Source organism: Thamnophis sirtalis, unplaced genomic scaffold, assembly GCF_051295495.1.
Source record: "Thamnophis sirtalis isolate CommonGarterSnake01/CBP01778 unplaced genomic scaffold, rThaSir2_p1.2 scaffold_9, whole genome shotgun sequence".
Classification (NCBI taxonomy): Eukaryota; Metazoa; Chordata; class Lepidosauria; order Squamata; family Natricidae; genus Thamnophis; species Thamnophis sirtalis.
In genome coordinates, this window is record NW_028261389.1 from 43,955,784 (window position 1) to 43,974,208 (window position 18,425).

The following is an 18,425-nucleotide window of genomic DNA, read 5'->3' on the forward strand; positions in this document are numbered from 1 at the left end:
CATAGATGGGGAAAATTACCTACTACTGTTAAGTATATAGTTGAGAATATATTATGTCAATATAATGCCAGTAAGCAATTGTGTGAAATATTCTGATATTAATCACTATAATGAAAGCAGAAAGGGAATATCTAGAGAATACTTTCGGATATTATTACTATGGTTAGTCACAAAGTAAGCCAAATTTTTAGAGTGAATTTGGCATTTTTGTTCACCTATCAAGTTCTTTCCAGAGTCCTGGGATATGCAGATACTTAATAATATTAGAAGTATCATCCCAGGATGTAAGCTGTTCCAAGTAAAGCTGCCTTTTGCAGTTGCCTGAATGGTTTTGTCAATACCAATGGTGCTTCAGATGCTTTAGAATTGTACCTAAGGTGCCGATTATTATTGGCACTATCTTTGCTTTCTTGCCACAGTTATTCTATTTATATTTGCAGGTCTTTGTTTTGTGATTTTTCCCAGCTCTTTCTCTTTTATTCTGCTTTCTCCAGGTACTGTCACATCCACTCTGCAGTCTGTATTATGTGGTAAGTGCTTGTCTGTTTGAATTCTGAAGCATCTTCATTTTCTCTTACTTTGTTTGATTTGTGGTCCCATCATTTCTTGTTTGCAGGCAAATGGTATTTCTTGCAGTTATCTATTCCAATGCACCAACGTTGCTATTTTATCATGCCATTGTCTGTAGCATGGACCTTGTTATCCTGGGTGACATTCAAACTGGTATGTCTTTCTGAAATTTATGTCTCACCATATTTTTTATGGGAGGGACACTTTTTGTCTGACTCCTCTGATGAGACCTATGCAATATGGTTAAAGCTCTGGCATACCTCTCATCTTCCTCAGAGCACACAAGCCCCACAACCACATCAAGGGTTGTTGTTATTATTATTGTTGTTGTTATCCCTTTTATTCATTAAACATGACACTTAGTCAACTGAAAATGTAATTTTTTCTCACAAATATAATTGACTGGTGCTAATAATATGGGCTACTACCAGCATTTTAAGAATCAACTACTTCTTCTTCTTCTTCTTCTTCTTCTTCTTCTTCTTCTTCTTCTTCTTCTTCTTCTTCTTCTTCTTCTTCTTCTTCTTCTTCTTCTTCTTCTTCTTCTTCTTCTTCTTCCTATATATGGATGATTTGAAACTCTATGGAAAGTCAGAAGTAGAAATCCAATCATTGACAAACACAGTCCGAGTATTCAGCACCGATATTTCAATGCAGTTTGGCATGGAAAAATGCGCCACTGTATCCATAAAAAGGGCAAAATCACTGCATGTGAGGGAATTGAAATGCCCAATGGCCAATTAATTAAATGCAAAGAAAATGAAGCCTACAAATACTTAGGCATTCTGCAGTTGGATAACATCAAGCATGGAGAAGTAAAAACTATTGTCAGGTGAGAGTACACCAACAGAGTTAGGAAAATTTTGAAATCTAAATTGAATGGTGGAAATACAATCAAGGCCATAAATACCTGGGCAATACCAGTTATAAGATACACAGCTGGTATAGTTAACTGGACACAAGCTGATTTGGACCTTTTGGACCGAAAAACCAGGAAACTAATGACAATGAACTACAGTTTACATCCACGTGGTGATACTGATAGATTATACCTGCCCCGAAAATCAGGTGGCAGAGGATTATTACAAGTGAAGCAAACAGTTGAAGAAGAAAAACATGCACTGGCTGATTATTTAAAAGAAAGTCAAGAACATCTATTAATCGAAGTAAAGAACAAAAATCTACTGAAGGCCCAACAGACGAAACAAGAATACAGAAAAGATGTGATAAAATCAAGAATGGAGAGTTGGCAGAACAAAGCACTGCATGGCCAATTTCTGGAAAAAATAAAAGATAAAGTGGACAGTGAACAAACTTGGTTATGGTTAACAACAGGTACATTAAAGAAAGAAACAGAGTCACTAATCCTGGCTGCGCAAGAACAAGCTATCCGCACAAATGCCATTAAGGCCAAAATTGAAAAATCCTCTGATGATGCCAAATGCAGACTTTGCAAAGAAGCTGATGAAACTGTTGATCACATCCTCAGCTGCTGTAAAAAAATTGCCCAGACTGATTATAAATTGCGGCACAATTCAGTAGCACAAATGATCCACTGGAATTTGTGCAAAAATTATAATATTAAAACAGCAACAAACTGGTGGGAACATCAGCCTGAACGTCGTAATGTATTTTCGTAATATGCGTGCAGATCCAAGCAGTGATCTTGGCCATCTGATTTTCGGTGACTTTTTCAGGCTGATGTTCCCACCAGTTTGTTGCTGTTTTAATATTATAATTTTTGCACAAATTTCAATGGATCATTTGTGCTACTGAATTGTGCCGCAATTTATAATCAGTCTGCGCGATTTTTTTATAGCAGCTGAGGATGTGATCAACAGTTTCATCAACTTCTTTGCAAAGTCTGCATTTGGCATCATCAGATTATTATTATTATTATTATTATTATTATTATTATTATTATTATTATTATTATTATTATTATTATTATACAATTGTATCACAGCGGCCAGTTGTTTCGCCAGATTTGGCATTGGTTAACTGTGTATCTTATAACTGGTATTGCCCAGGTATTTATGGCCTTGATTGTATTTCCACCATTCAATTTAGATTTTAAAATTTTCCTAACTCTGTTGGTGTACTCTCGCCTGACAATAGTTTTTACTTCTCCATGCTTGATGTTATCCAACTGCAGAATGCCTAAGTATTTGTAGGCTTCATTTTCTTTGCATTTAATTAATTGGCCATTGGGCATTTCAATTCCCTCACATGCAGTGATTTTGCCCCTTTTTATGGATACAGTGGCGCATTTTTCCATGCCAAACTGCATTGAAATATCGGTGCTGAATACTCGGACTGTGTTTGTCAATGATTGGATTTCTATTTCTGACTTTCCATAGAGTTTCAAATCATCTATATATAGTAAATGCGAAATTTTTTCAGCTTCTTTGGCTGTTTGGTAGCCTAATTTCATTTTTTTTAAGATTACTGATAGTGGGATCATTGCGATGATGAAGAGAAGAGGTGAAAGTGAATCACCCTGGAAAATTCCTCGCTTGATATTAACCATTCCGTAGATCTCATTCCCTACTGCCAACTCAGTTCTCCATTGTTTCATCGCCTTTTCAGTAAAGGATGTAATATTTTTGCTAATGCCAGTTGTTTCTAAGCATTTTATGATCCAACTATGTGGCAGTGAGTCAAATGCCTTTTTGTAATCAATCCAGACCATATTCAAGTTCGTTTTGCTGTTTTTACAATTTTCTAATATCATTTTATCAATTAGAAGCTGATCTTTTGTGCCCCTGCTCCTTCTTTTGTTGCCTTTTTGCTGTACTGGCAAGATGTTGTTTGTTTCCAAATAATCCATCATGTTATCTGCAATAATACCTGTGAGTAATTTGAAGGTTGTTGGCAAGCATGTTATTGGTCTGTAGTTTTCAGGTGTTGTTCCTTTAGTTGCATCTTTCTGAATCAAGTATGTTTTTCCAGTTTTCAACCATTCATCAATTTGGCCCTTTTGTAAAATTTCATTCAGTTGCCTGGCCAATATTGCATGTAAACTGGTCAGATATTTGAGCCAGAAACCATGTAATTGGTCCTTTCCAGGTGATGTCCAATTCTTTACCTTTTTAACTCGATTTTTGACCATCTCAGTTGTTATTTCTAATACTTGCATTTGTTTGTTGCCAATGCTTTTCTCAAAGTCATGTATCCACTTTGCTTCCTTGTTGTAGTCCTTTGCATTTTCCCACAATTCTTTCCAGAATTCAACTGTGGCCTGTTTTTCTGGTTTTTCACTTTTGGTGTCACCATTCACATTAAGACTTTGATAAAAACGCTGTTGGTCTGATCGAAATTGCTGATTTTGTTTATATTGGATGATTCGTGCCTCATATCTTTCAATTTTTCTAGCTGTTGCTGTTATCTGCTGTTTTACAATCTCTACAGCTTCATTGATGTTTCTTGTATCAAATCTATATCTTCTGATTAGCCCATCTATGATTTTGTTGTTTTTAAGCCGTTGCTCATGCATGTTCTTTAAGTTACTAGCATCTGCCCTTAATTTTTTGATTTTTTGTTCTAAACGGATTTTCCACTTTGGCTTTGATGCTTTTTCTGTTGTGTGACTAGGTACTTTAATTTTAATGCCTAGTTCATTAGTGACTATTACAGGTGCGCTGTACATTAACTGGTTTGTTTCCAAGATGGATCCCAGTTCAATTGTTGAAAACACTGCATTAACCATTTTCATGATAGGGGCCAAAATTTTCTTAGGCACAGTTTTTAGTGATGGTAAACGTTGCCTTTCCTCATTAAGCAGAAAATGCTCCATGATCTTATCCTTCAATTCTTTTTGTTTTTGAGTTAGTTCATCAGTTGGTTCAGTGATAACTGGTTCTAGTGGTGGTGATGTTATTTCCTCCCCGAGAGCTTCTTCTGGGAGTTCTACTATAATGTCTTTAGTTGTGTCTTGAATATCAGTTATTTCCGCTTGTGATATTGTTTTTTTGGTTTTGCAATTTGCCTGAATTTCCTCATGTTCAACTTCACTAAACACTTTATTCCGTATAATAAATCGCCTTTGATCTGCTAGTCGTTGTTCACTAACATTTGAATCTGGATATTGTTGTTTCCATAATTCATACATTCGCTTTATATAGCCTCTTTTTTCTGGCTCTGAGTTGTAGTAACAAGCCATTATGGCACGGTTTTCATCTGCACTATATTTTTGTCGTTTTGTTGGCTGGTCCACTTGTAGCCCACTTGTCGATGGATGTCCAGGGACCCCAACATCCGCCGCAGCCCTTGTTAACCTGTGCGACGACCGATGCGGTATGGAATTCTTATTTGTTTTTTTCACCATATTGTATGGGTTGGCGGGTTTTTTTTTACAGGACCAGATGCCAACCTGACCCCAACCCTCCTCCTTTCTCATCCGGGCTTGGGACCGGCAACTGCGGAGTTGTTGTTGTTGTTGTTGTTGTTGTTGTTGTTGTTGTTATTATTATTATTATTATTATTATTATTATTATTATACATTTAATCTTCAATTTACTGGTGAAAACCTAAGAGTTCAAGTCCTAAGCAAGGTCCTAAGTGCTGTTAAGGTACAAAACGGAGTATATAGGCAGTATATATGTTAGATACTAGCTTCAGCTATAGTGGTTTCTACCAAGGTCCTCTGTTCCAGTGGGAACAGAGGTTTAATCTCATTGGTCAAAGGGTCTGACAGCTCCCTATAAAAGGGCTGCTGTCAGACTCAACCTTTGCTGGATTGTACATAGTTGCTACTGAGTTAATAAAGAACTGTTGTTACCGTTAGCTTGTGTGTGCCTTTCCATTACCCAATTTAACACCTAGTAAGGTGGTTTTTTGCAAAGTCAGAATATTCAGGTCTAATAAGTTCAAGATTTCCATGTATCTAGGCCATCCATTGAGTATTGCTCAAAGGACTCCTATTACTATTGCTATAACCATTGATTTCTTCCTCCACAATTACTCAACTTCAATTTGTAAATCATAATATTTCATTATATTTTCTAGCTGTTCCTCCTCCTCCTCTTTCACAATAGTAGTAGTAGTAGTAGTAGTAGTAGTAAGTAAGTAAGTAAGTAAGTAAGTAAGTAAGTAAGTAAGTAAGTAAAAATAAGGCACCCAATAGTGCCTTAAATTTCCTTCATAGCGACTCTGGTTGTTATGGTATCATAAAGGGGGAAGAAGGCAATTGTGGCTGGTCCACAAAACACCCAGATTGTACTATTAGGGCATATCAACATTGTACTCTTAAGATGCTTCTGTCTTGGACTCATGCATGATAACAGATTAAGTCAACTTAAAGAAAATATCCTGCCGGAACTGAGACACTTTGGCAACAACTTGCAAAGTTTATCAGCCAGATTGCAAGCTATCATGTGTTCCCACCAAATATACTCTCCTAAGTTTCCATTCTAGGAAAATGATTATCAATTGCTTTTCTTCCTGTGGGCAGAACTGATTGGAATATACAGTCTGTCTGTCTGCCTGCCTGCCTGTTTATCTGTCTGTCTGGCCGTCCGTCTGTCCCTCCCTCCCTCCCTCTCTCTCTCTCTCTCTCTCCACATTTATAAAGGCATGATAGCTAGTTTTGAAATAAAATTTGTTTCTTGACACCATTTCGCTTTCTCATATTCTTTTAGAGGAATTGTGCTGTAATTCTATACCAATATTTCCCTGAATATAGAATGTTGTTGGTTTGAAAACTGGCTGTTTTTTTTGTTTTGTTTCATCATCAGATTTCTATTTGCTTCTAAAAAGGTTTAACTCAAATGTCTGGAGAAATGATGAAATAGTGCATCAGTTTATTTATTTATTTATTATTAACTTTTTTTTTAAGTGGCTCAGAGAAAAATAATAAGAATAAGTAGTTTTCTGACTTTCAAACCAGCAAGGCAAGTGTTACAACCACTATACTACTGTAATATTGTTCTTAAAGGTAACTTTAGAAGATATCAGAGACCATAGCAACCATTTAATCAGTCAAGGGGGTGCTCCTCTCTGTGCAAAGTAGCCAATCAAAGCACAGGAAATAATGTACTGCAGGCAAAATGGAGCGTATTGCTTGAGGCAATTGAAGCAGAAAAATTGTACTTTGAAAACACAGCAGGAAAGCATCTGGAGTTCCCTTCTGCGGTGGGTAAGGGCAGAGTGTAGTGCAGTGTTGTCCATGCCTACTATTGAAAACTAATTGCTGGCCTGTCCTGGCCATGGGACAAACTTGGTAGGGAGACTGAGCCCTTAGATGGGGGTGTTATAAAATCTTCATGTTCTGAAGTGACCTCAGGTAAACAGCAAAGATTCTCCTAAAGTCTGCTGGGAACCAGTCATACATTGTAGATCTGCAATTATTAGAAATATAAAATCCAAGATAGATTATTTCTATATTTTCAAGTTATACAGAACATTTGATACACTGATAACTTTGTATATTAGTAACTCATTAATAATGTAAGCTGTACTAGGTCAAAAAAAGGGAATTCAAGTAAAGTATGGTTTTTTTAGTATGTGTGCTGCAATGCCAGATTAGAAAATACAAAATCTTTTGTAGAATCCTAAAGAAAAGAATACAGTAAAAATCCACATGACCAGTAGATGGCAGCAATGAGTGATCGTTTCCAGAGTTTTTCAGCTCAGTATGATAATGCTATGAAAGAAGCTTCTGTGCATATCAATTGGAACTGAGGAAAAATGTCATTTTGGGAACAAATTGGATGACGTATAACAGGGACATGCAGTCATTAGAGGCAGGGGAGGCGTGGCCTCACCAGTTTCCTGAGGAAAAGGAAAGAATTTTAAAGAATTTTTTAAAAATAATTAAAGCCAAGGTAGTTGCTGCCAGACTGCTTAGTGTTAACTGTAGGAGGAGGCGAGAGAACTATGGGCCTCCTTTGCATAAGGAATTTTTCGCCTTTTAAGAGTTAAGCAAGGGTTAAAAAGCAAAAAATTTCATATGCAAAGGAGGCACATGATTCTCCCGCCTCCTGATCTGGGAGCAGCAAATCATGTCTTGCAGTTGAGCACGCTTGCGTTGGGCAGGTTATTTCAGAGGGCGCACTTCAGAGGAGAGAGGAGTGGGGGAGAAGGAGGAGGCTTGCTCTTGTCAGAAGAGACAGCACAAGAGCCGAGTCTGGGAGGAGGCAGTTCTTTGAGCAAACTTCAGGCTCGAGGGACCGCCTTCCCTCCCGCCGCTCGGTTTATTTTTTTGCAAAGGAGCCGGCGCTCCTGGAGGCTTCGGAGCAACAGCCGTGACTGCTGTGGGCTTTGACTCAGCTGGCTGGGTTTGGGATTCTACCACCCCGGATGGGGCGGAGGGGGACTCTCGGGGCTGAAAACGCAGTGTCCTCCCCACCGCCCAAGCAGAAGGTAAGCGGAGCGCTGGCTGGAGGGAACGGCGTGCTGCCTTTTTGGCCCTCAGGCGCATGTCAAGTCGCGGGTGGCCCTCTGTAGGTGCTTGGATGGTGTAGCTGCCTACCGCGAGGGGCAGGGAGGGAGGGAGGGCCTGCCTGCCTGCCTGCCTGCCTAAATGGAGTGCGAAAGCGAGAAACTGGTATGACTGAGGGCGGCCAGAGGTGCACGCCTGGGTTTTTTGGGTGCACTCGGTGTGTGTGTGTGTGTTTGTGTGTGAGGGAGTGAGTGTGTAAGTGATTGAGTGCAGGAGGAGGAGAGCCCAGAGTGGCAGTCACCCACCTACCCTCCTCCCTGCCCCCGCCCCGCGCAGCTGGAGGGTCATGCTAGGGAAGAGGCCACGCTTCCCAAACTTCCTGCCCCTCTCGCTCGGCCAACGGGTGCCAAGAGCTGCCACCGCGACCGCCACCAAGCGAATGCTTCCTCAGCCAGGGGACCGCAGGAGCCGCTGCAGCCGCTCCCCGGGGAGGACCTGAGCGCTCGCCCTCTTCTCCCTCATGGAGTGTGCGTGTGCTGGCCGGCAAGATGAGCGGGCCTCCACTTCAGGGCCCCGGCAGCAGGACTTTAAAGTCCCGACCCAGTCCCGCTCTATGGCGGACGCCGCCGGGGCCCTGCTGCCACTTTAAAGCCCCGGCGGCAGGGCTTTAAAGTCCCGGTGCCACGTCCACAATAGAGTGGGTCCCGGTCCCGCTTTATGGCGGGCTTCGGCAGGGCTTTCGTGCTTGCCTCACCGGCCATGAAGCTCACCACACGTCTCTGAGGTACAATGTGGGTGTTATTATCCTTTCATGGGTTATTTTTTTACTTATTTAAAATGTGGCCTGATCTGACTCAAGATCTTTAAAACATTAGACTGGGGAGTCTAATTCTTCTCTCCTGCCAGCACTTATTTTCTACCCCTTGATTTCTATCACCTTTATATTTACATGGCTTTTTAAAAAAACCCATTGGCATCAATTGGATTTGCAATACAACTGGCAGTCTTCAAAAAGACAAGATATTTACAGATTCTGAGGCAGACTTAAATCCTTACTGCTCAGCTAGCATTGGGTAATAAATAAGAGTTATTGAAATAGAGCAGTGAAGATGATGGTTTGAAATCTGAATCTTCTCCAATGGACTCACTGATGCCTATGCAATCTACACTCCTGTTCCATAAAAGCAGAGACAGGACTGGACTTTGGGCTATACAAAATGTTTTCGTGGGTCTGGCATCTATTTTTTTATTAAATAACTCTCCTTCCATTATAAAACAAATCTAGCAAGTAATAGGAAGGAAGAAAAAAAGAATGATAATGGCTTAGAAGACTTATACAGAGTGCTTCAAAGCAACAATGCACTTTAATGCATTTCAGTTTTAGTAGGTCACCAAATTATTCATAGATTTATATAGACAAACAGTTTCTGAAAACATATCCCTGACAACTGCTTAGTAGGCAATCTCATAAAACTGGTAGAAGTTGGCAGCAATTTCCATGGCTTGGTGGAAAAGAGTTGGTGGGAATGGATCCTTTCCAAAGCCCAGAAAATATAGCATTACATGAGTTGTTTTTGGCAGTGTGCAAAGAACACAGAAAAACAAGTAAAAATCCAGTTTTCCTCAGAAACCCACTTTGTAATTTTCTTTGCCATTTTTATAAAGCAGAGACCTGATTTTAATTGTCTCTCCAACAGAGAGTCATAGGATTGCATAGTCTGAAGATGCCATTTAAACGGCTGAGTCCAACCTCCTGCTCAGGGCAGGAATCTAAATTAAGGGACCCCTGGTGGAAGATTATGCAACCTAAATAAAGGGAATCCTACCACCTCTTGGGCTCCAGTGCTCAGCTACTGTTACCAAAAGAAAATTTCCTTTAATATTCTGTTGGAATCTGACCTTTTAAAGTCAGGTTTACCCAACAGAATATTATTCTATCCAATAGAAGCCAAAGAAGATGTTGTATATTAGTGACAAATATTTGTATAAGATATGCACTTTAAAATGTACAGGTAGTCCTTGACCTATGACCACAATCGAGCCCAGAATTTCTGTTGTTGAGACATTTGTTAAGTGAGTTTTGCCACATTTTATGACTTTTCCTGCCACAATTGTTAAGCGAATTACTGCAGATGTTAAATTAGTAACACAGTTGTTAAGTAAGTCTGGCTTCCCCGTGGAATTTGCTTGACAGAATGTCGCAAAAGTTGAGCCCCGGGACATTGCAACTGTCATAAATATGCCAAGCAGCTGGATTTTGATCACATGACCATGGGGATGTTGCAACAGTTGTAAGTGTGAAAAATGGTCATAAGTCACTTTTTTCTGTGCCATTGTAACTTTGAACAGTCACTAAATGAATTGTTGTAAGGTGAGGACAAGTACATGTTAAGTAGGAATGCAAAGCATTTCACTGTTGTGGAAGAAGTTGGAACTAGATCTGTGTCAAGGTGTGAAACTATTGTTGGGCAACTTTTATGGTTTTGCTCTCCCTCCCAGAAAGTTCTCTAAAAAAACAATCTGGGCATGAACAGGACAACATCTCACAAGAGGAAAACCTCAGAACTTAGAATTTAGACCACTGTGAGACTTGAAATGGAAATTATTCTGAATAAAGAAGACAAATTTCTAAGGATGATGTGCAAAGGGAGCCTGCAGGAGGGAGTTCACATATCAAGAAGGTAACCCTGCCCTGACTTTTTTCTGTGCTTCTTGCCCACAAAACATGTTAGAAACGGCAGGACTTTAATTGTGTAGTCAAGACCATCAACTTGTTTTTTTTTACATCTTCCCCTCACCCTCCCTGGATATCTCTGATGGTGGGAGACCTTATTACTTGGTGCTTATGCTATCAAAGCTGAATTATGAACCTGTGGAAGCTGTTTTTCCAGTTATTTGGATATGCACTGGGAGTTATACACGTTTATTTGACTACTATAAAGGGACCCAATACCAAGAAATCAAGCTGTTTGAGGAATACTGGAAATAATAAATAAGCTTTATGAAAATGAGCAGCATTTTTGTTCCTCAAATTGCATATTGTGTTTGATTAATCTGTACTCCCAACTTTATGCTGGTCTCTTGAGCCTCTGCTTTTCATTCATGTTTGCTCTTCCCTACTCAACAAGCCTGCACATGGTTTGCTTTTCAGTGCTGCTTCAAAGGTATTATTAATACCTTTGGTGCTGAGGCAGATGAAAATGCGATCAGTCTCCCTCTATGCCTAGATTCTAAACAAAAGCTTTTAAAAAGAAACTGATTAAGAGCAAAATTCTGGGTTGCAACATAATGCAGATTTTCACTGGATTGACGAAGACTATTTTCAATGAAAGCAGTTAACATTATGACATACAAAGGGAATGAGGGCTCTTCATTCTCTAAATGGATGCATTATTCATTAGATGGAACAGTTTAGAACTGCTTTCTGCGTCACCACCACTGCACTGATTATTCAGCAAACACATATGATAGATCTCATAAAGGACTAAGAGGGCAAGAAAGAGAGAAAATTGCATCATTATTGCCTCTTTTTAGGTCTCTTTTCTAGTAAAGGTATATTACTCTTTTAGTAATATACCTTATTTTTCTGGTCCTCACTTTGTGCCTGTCAACAATTCTGCACCATGAAACTATCATATATTAATTACTGTACTATTTTTGTTCTGTGTCTTTCTTCTAGCAGCTCCTATACACAAAATGGCATAGGCTTCATTCTGGGTTTCCCAAGCATTTAGATTATGTACACAAATAACCTATTTATTTAGATTCTGCACAGAAGCTGATTCCATGGGCAGATGAATCAAAGGCAATGATAGAAACAGCAACCATCATGATTTAGCTATTTTTATTTAACATGATGTCCAATTTGAAGAAGAGTACAGGTAATTCTCCACTAACAACCCTTTATATACCACTGGTCTGGAATTATGAAAATCACAGAACAGGTACTTTATAGCCCATAAAGCACTTCTGGATATTGGAAAATGTTGCACACCACCATCTCTATGGTCATATGATCGCATTCTGGGTGCTTGGGAATCTGTTTGCATTTATAACTGGTTGCCAGTCACCTCATGATCATGTGATTGCCATCTGCAATCTTTTCTGCCAGCTACTCCAGAAAGTCAATTGGGAAGCCAGCAGGAAAGATATAAGAGAACAAAAAAGGGCTGCCTGTTGGAAGGGAATTTTAGCCAGGAGGGAATGTCAGCTCCCTGTGTAGCTGAGATTTCCCCTCCCGCAGTGCCTTGGAGGCAACCTTTGAAAGTAAAACGGCTGTTTGCCAAGGAGACGGGTAGGTTGTAGAAATTGAGGTCAGATCTCAAAAATCTGGGCTCCATCTGCAGTCTGCTGGAGGAGTTCCCTTCCATGAATGAAGAGGAGCTGAAGTTGTCAGGCAGATCTTTTGCTCCATCCACTTAACAACCCAAAAGGTTGCTTTATGATTGCAATTGGGAGTGTCAGGATGGCAGTTGATGAGAAAACAGTCACATGGGCATCTTATTTAATGATCACTTTGCTCAACAATTGAGATTCTGGTCCCAGTTGTAATTCAAGGATTAACTGCATGCCAAATTAGCTGATCGTATTACTTTTTGGTTAGCACTAGTAAAGGTATTTTTCTTAGATACTCAAATCATTCAATTTCTAACAGATCACAATGACTATAGTTTGTGCACAGAACAAATTACTTTAAATCTTTTATTTTTTGCTAACCAATTTTTCTTTTAAAACCATCCTTCATAGACCAAATGATTTCATGATTTAGATACTGATGTCTCATATAGGACTTTCAAAAGATGCACTTTCATCTTTTGCTTGGGTCATGGCAATGAAATAAAACAAACCCGCCAAGTCGTCACAGAAAATTGCTGTTGTTTTGCAATGATATTTAATAAGTACGAATGGGCCATATACTTTTACAAAAGCAGAATTGAATATTTTTTCCAGACACAGCATTTTGCCCTATACTTTTATAGAAAATATAAACTGATAAAAATGTATCTAAAAGGGGAAAAACCATTCAAGTTTGTTTTTGTGAAGGATTGTTCTTTGGATAAATGCAACAGGAAATATAAGTCCAAGAGGGAAACAGAAATCTGTTTGTTTCTGAAATTGCACAATACATTCTCTGTTTTGGGAAAAGGCTTGAGCCAATGAGCCACTGCGAAAATGATGCTGCATTATTATTATTGTTGTTGTTGTTGTTGTTATTGTTATTGTCACAGCGGCCAGTTGTTTCGCCGGATTTGGCATTGATTACTAGTCGGGCCCCACCCAGGGGCCTAGGACGTCGTAATGTATTTTCATAATATGCGTGCAGATCCAAGCAGTGATCTTGGCCATCTGATTTTCGGTGACTTTTTCAGGCTGATGTTCCCACCAGTTTGTTGCTGTTTTAATATTATAATTTTTGCACAAATTCCAATGGATCATTTGTGCTACTGAATTGTGCCGCAATTTATAATCAGTCTGGGCAATTTTTTTACAGCAGCTGAGTATGTGATCAACAGTTTCATCAACTTCTTTGCAAAGTCTGCATTTGGCATCATCAGAGGATTATTATTATTATACAATTGTATCACAGCGGCCAGTTGTTTCGCCAGATTTGGCATTGGTTACTAGTCGGGCCCCACCCAGGGGCCTAGGACGTCGTAACGTATTTTCGTAATATGCGTGCAGATCCAAGCAGTGCGGCTTTTTGCATTTGACTGATGTTGATTTTGTCAATTTTTAACTGTTTTAAATGTAATTCCAGTGCTTTTGGAATAGCACCCAGTGTGCCAATTACCACTGGAATTATCACTGCTGGTTTGTGTCATAGTCGTTGAATTTCGATTTTTAAGTCCTGGTATCTTGCGATTTTTTCAAGTTCCTTCTCGGCGACCCTGCTATCACCTGGTATTGCGATGTCTATGATTGTGACCTTATTTTTCTCAACCAGTGTGATGTCTGGTGTATTATGCGCCAGTATTTTGTCGGTTTGTATACGGAAATCCCACAAGATCTTGACCATCTGATTTTCGGTGACTTTTTCAGGCTGATGTTCCCACCAGTTTTTTGCTGTTTTAATATTATAATTTTTGCACAAATTCCAATGGATCATTTGCGCTACTGAATTGTGCTGCAATTTATAATCAGTCTGCGTGATTTTTTTACAGCAGCTGAGGATGTGATCAACAGTTTCATCAGCTTCTTTGCAAAGTCTGCATTTGGCATCATCAGAGGATTTTTCGATTTTGGCCTTAATGGCATTTGTGCGGATAGCTTGTTCTTGCGCAGCCAGGATTAGTGACTCTGTTTCTTTCTTTAATGTACCTGTTGTTAACCATAACCAAGTTTGTTCACTGTCCACTTTATCTTTTATTTTTTCCAGAAATTGGCCATGCAGTGCTTTGTTCTGCCAACTCTCCATTCTTGATTTTATCACATCTTTTCTGTATTCTTGTTTCGTCTGTTGGGCCTTCAGTAGATTTTTGTTCTTTACTTCGATTAATAGATGTTCTTGACTTTCTTTTAAATAATCAGCCAGTGCATGTTTTTCTTCTTCAACTGTTTGCTTCACTTGTAATAATCCTCTGCCACCTGATTTTCGGGGCAGATATAGTCTATCAGTATCACCATGTGGATGTAAACTGTAGTGCATTGTCATTAGTTTCCTGGTTTTTCGGTCCAAAAGGTCCAAATCAGCTTGTGTCCAGTTAACTATACCAGCTGTGTATCTTATAACTGGTATTGCCCAGGTATTTATGGCCTTGATTGTATTTCCACCATTCGATTTAGATTTCAAAATTTTCCTAACTCTGTTGGTGTACTCTCGCCTGACAATAGTTTTTACTTCTCCATGCTTGATGTTATCCAACTGCAGAATGCTTAAGTATTTGTAGGCTTCATTTTCTTTGCATTTAATTAATTGGCCATTGGGCATTTCAATTCCCTCACATGCAGTGATTTTGCCCCTTTTTATGGATACAGTGGCGCATTTTTCCATGCCAAACTGCATTGAAATATCGGTGCTGAATACTCGGACTGTGTTTGTCAATGATTGGATTTCTATTTCTGACTTTCCATAGAGTTTCAAATCATCTATATATAGTAAATGCGAAATTTTTTCAGCTTCTTTGGCTGTTTGGTAGCCTAATTTCATTTTTTTTAAGATTACTGATAGTGGGATCATTGCGATGATGAAGAGAAGAGGTGAAAGTGAATCACCCTGGAAAATTCCTCGCTTGATATTAACCATTCCGTAGATCTCATTCCCTACTGCCAACTCAGTTCTCCATTGTTTCATCGCCTTTTCAGTAAAGGATGTAATATTTTTGCTAATGCCAGTTGTTTCTAAGCATTTTATGATCCAACTACGTGGCAGTGAGTCAAATGCCTTTTTGTAATCAATCCAGACCATATTCAAGTTCGTTTTTATGTTCTTACAATTTTCTAATATCATTTTATCAATTAGGAGCTGATCTTTTGTGCCCCTGCTCCTTCTTTTGTTGCCTTTTTGCTCTATTGGCAAGATGTTGTTTGTTTCCAAATAATCCATCATGTTATCTGCAATAATGCCTGTGAGTAATTTGAAGGTTGTTGGCAAGCATGTTATTGGTCTGTAGTTTTCAGGTGTTGTTCCTTTAGTTGCATCTTTCTGAATCAAGTATGTTTTTCCAGTTGTCAACCATTCATCAATTTGGCCCTTTTGTAAAATTTCATTCAGTTGCCTGGCCAATATTGCATGTAAACTGGTCAGATATTTGAGCCAGAAACCATGTAATTGGTCCTTTCCAGGTGATGTCCAATTCTTTACCTTTTTAACTCGATTTTTGACCATCTCAGTTGTTATTTCTAATACTTGCATTTGTTTGTTGCCAATGCTTTTCTCAAAGTCATGTATCCACTTTGCTTCCTTGTTGTAGTCCTTTGCATTTTCCCACAATTCTTTCCAGAATTCAACTGTGGCCTGTTTTTCTGGTTTTTCACTTTTGGTGTCACCATTCACATTAAGACTTTGATAAAAATGCCGTTGGTCTGATCGAAATTGCTGATTTTGTTTATATTGGATGATTCGTGCCTCATATCTTTCAATTTTTCTAGCTGTTGCTGTTATCTGCTGTTTTACAATCTCTACAGCTTCATTGATGTTTCTTGTATCCAATTGCTGATCTATGATTTTGTTGTTTTTAAGCCGTTGCTCATGCATGTTCTTTAAGTTACTAGCATCTGCTCTTAATTTTTTGATTTTTTGTTCTAAACGGATTTTCCACTTTGGCTTTGATGCTTTTTCTGTTGTATGACTAGGTACTTTAATTTTAATGCCTAGTTCATTAGTGATTATTACAGCTGCGCTGTACATTAACTGGTTTGTTTCCAAGATGGATTCCGGTTCAATTGTTGAAAACACTGCATTAACCATTTTCATGATAGGGGCCAAAATTTTCTTAGGCATAGTTTTTAGTGATGGTAAACGTTGCCCTTCCTCATTAAGCAGAAAATGCTCCATGATCTTATCCTTCAATTCTTTTTGTTTTTGAGTTAGTTCATCAGTTGGTTCAGTGATAACTGGTTCTAGTGGTGGTGATGTTATTTCCTCCCCGAGAGCTTCTTCTGGGAGTTCTACTATAATGTCTTTAGTTGTGTCTTGAATATCAGTTATTTCCGCTTGTGATATTGTTTTTTGGGTTTTGCAATTTGCCTGAATTTCCTCATGTTCAACTTCACTAAACACTTTATTCCGTATAATAAATCGCCTTTGATCTGCTAGTCGTTGTTCACTAACATTTGAATCTGGATATTGTTGTTTTCATAATTCATACATTCGCTTTAAATAGCCTCTTTTTTCTGGCTCTGAGTTGTAGTAACAGGCCATTATGGCACGGTTTTCATCTGCACTATATTTTTGTCGTTTTGTTGGCTGGTCCACTTGTAGCCCACTTGTCGACGGATGTCCAGGGACCCCAACATCCGCCGCGGCCCTTGTTAACCCGTGCGACGACCGATGCGGTATGGAATTCTTATTTGTTTTTTTCACCATATTGTATGGGTTGGTGGGTTTTTTTTACGGGACCAGATGCCAACCTGACCCCAACCTTCCTCCTTTCTCATCCGGGCTTGGGACCGGCAACGGTTATTATTATTATTATTATTATTATTATTATTATTATTATTATTATTATTTCAGTAAATACATTTCTAACTGCTTTCAGAAAATTTCAAGCCAATTGGAGAATAGATATACAGATCTAAGGGAAATGATATCCAGAAAGAACTTCAAGCATGATTTCAATTTATTCTCATTTTCCCTTCTTCTCCCTATGTCAAATGGATAATAGTCTTTTTTTTCAATACATTTTATTTATTTCATTTTCATTTTCATTTTATACAATCACTTATATACTGTGCGTAACAAAAAAAAAACAAAGAGAAAAAAAAAAAGAAAAAAAAAACCCCCAACATAACACTTCAATCCCCCATACACCCTCTCTTCTCCCCCTCCAACTTTCATTTCACCCCTCCAGCATTCCCCTCTTCTACTTCCCTTCCCCCTCAGACATCTCCCCCTCCCTCCATCTCACCCTCCTTACATTCCCTCTCACTCCCTCTTTACTTCTCCCTCCTCTTTCCCTCTTCTCCTCGCTTTGGTGTATCCATCAGTTTGTTTTTTTTAAAAGAATAAAAGAGAAAAAGAAAAAAAAGGAAAACGAGCCGCAGTATACAAGTGAATTCTTATTGTTCTAAGAATTGAAACTGTAATTCCACCCTCCCCCCTCCCCCCTATAATCCCCCCTCCCTAACCCCCTTACGGCTTCGCAGGTCCCATACCCGGCATAATTCTTTAACAAGCATTTGAGTATAATAAGGCCAGCTAACTTTAAAATTAAAAAAAGAAAAGAAAAGAAAAGCCAAAAAAAAAAAGGGAATAATAAAAAATAAAAAAGAAAAAAAAAAGCACACACACACCCAAAAAGAAAGGAGAAACAGAGAAGGGTCAATAAACCCACTACGTTAACACAGCTTCCCATTATCTGTAAATCTTAAACAATGTAGCTCATTCCAAATTTCGATTATTTTACTACTTGCAGGGTTTCAAACTGTATTAGAGCCAGGTAAGTTGATCAATTAGGATTCCCCAACTAAAAGTCTCATTGCTTTGTCTATCTATTCAAACCTTTAATTTATCTCTTTTTTATCCAAATATCCAAACCTTTCTATAAAACCATTAAACTCAAGTACTTCTTTCATTTTTCATTTCCAACACCTCCCTTTCTATCCTTACCCACCTCCACATATAAATTTTTACCTTCCACCCTGCCTTTATCCATGTCCATATATATATTTTATCCGCGTCCATTGCTCCTCCCATATTTACTCCACTTTCCTAAAGACTCTCCGACCAATCTTTCTTGAGCTTATATTGAAATAGCAACTCAAACAAACATCAGCTTGCATTCTAGCCCCAAGTAGTCTAATTAAGCTTTCGCTA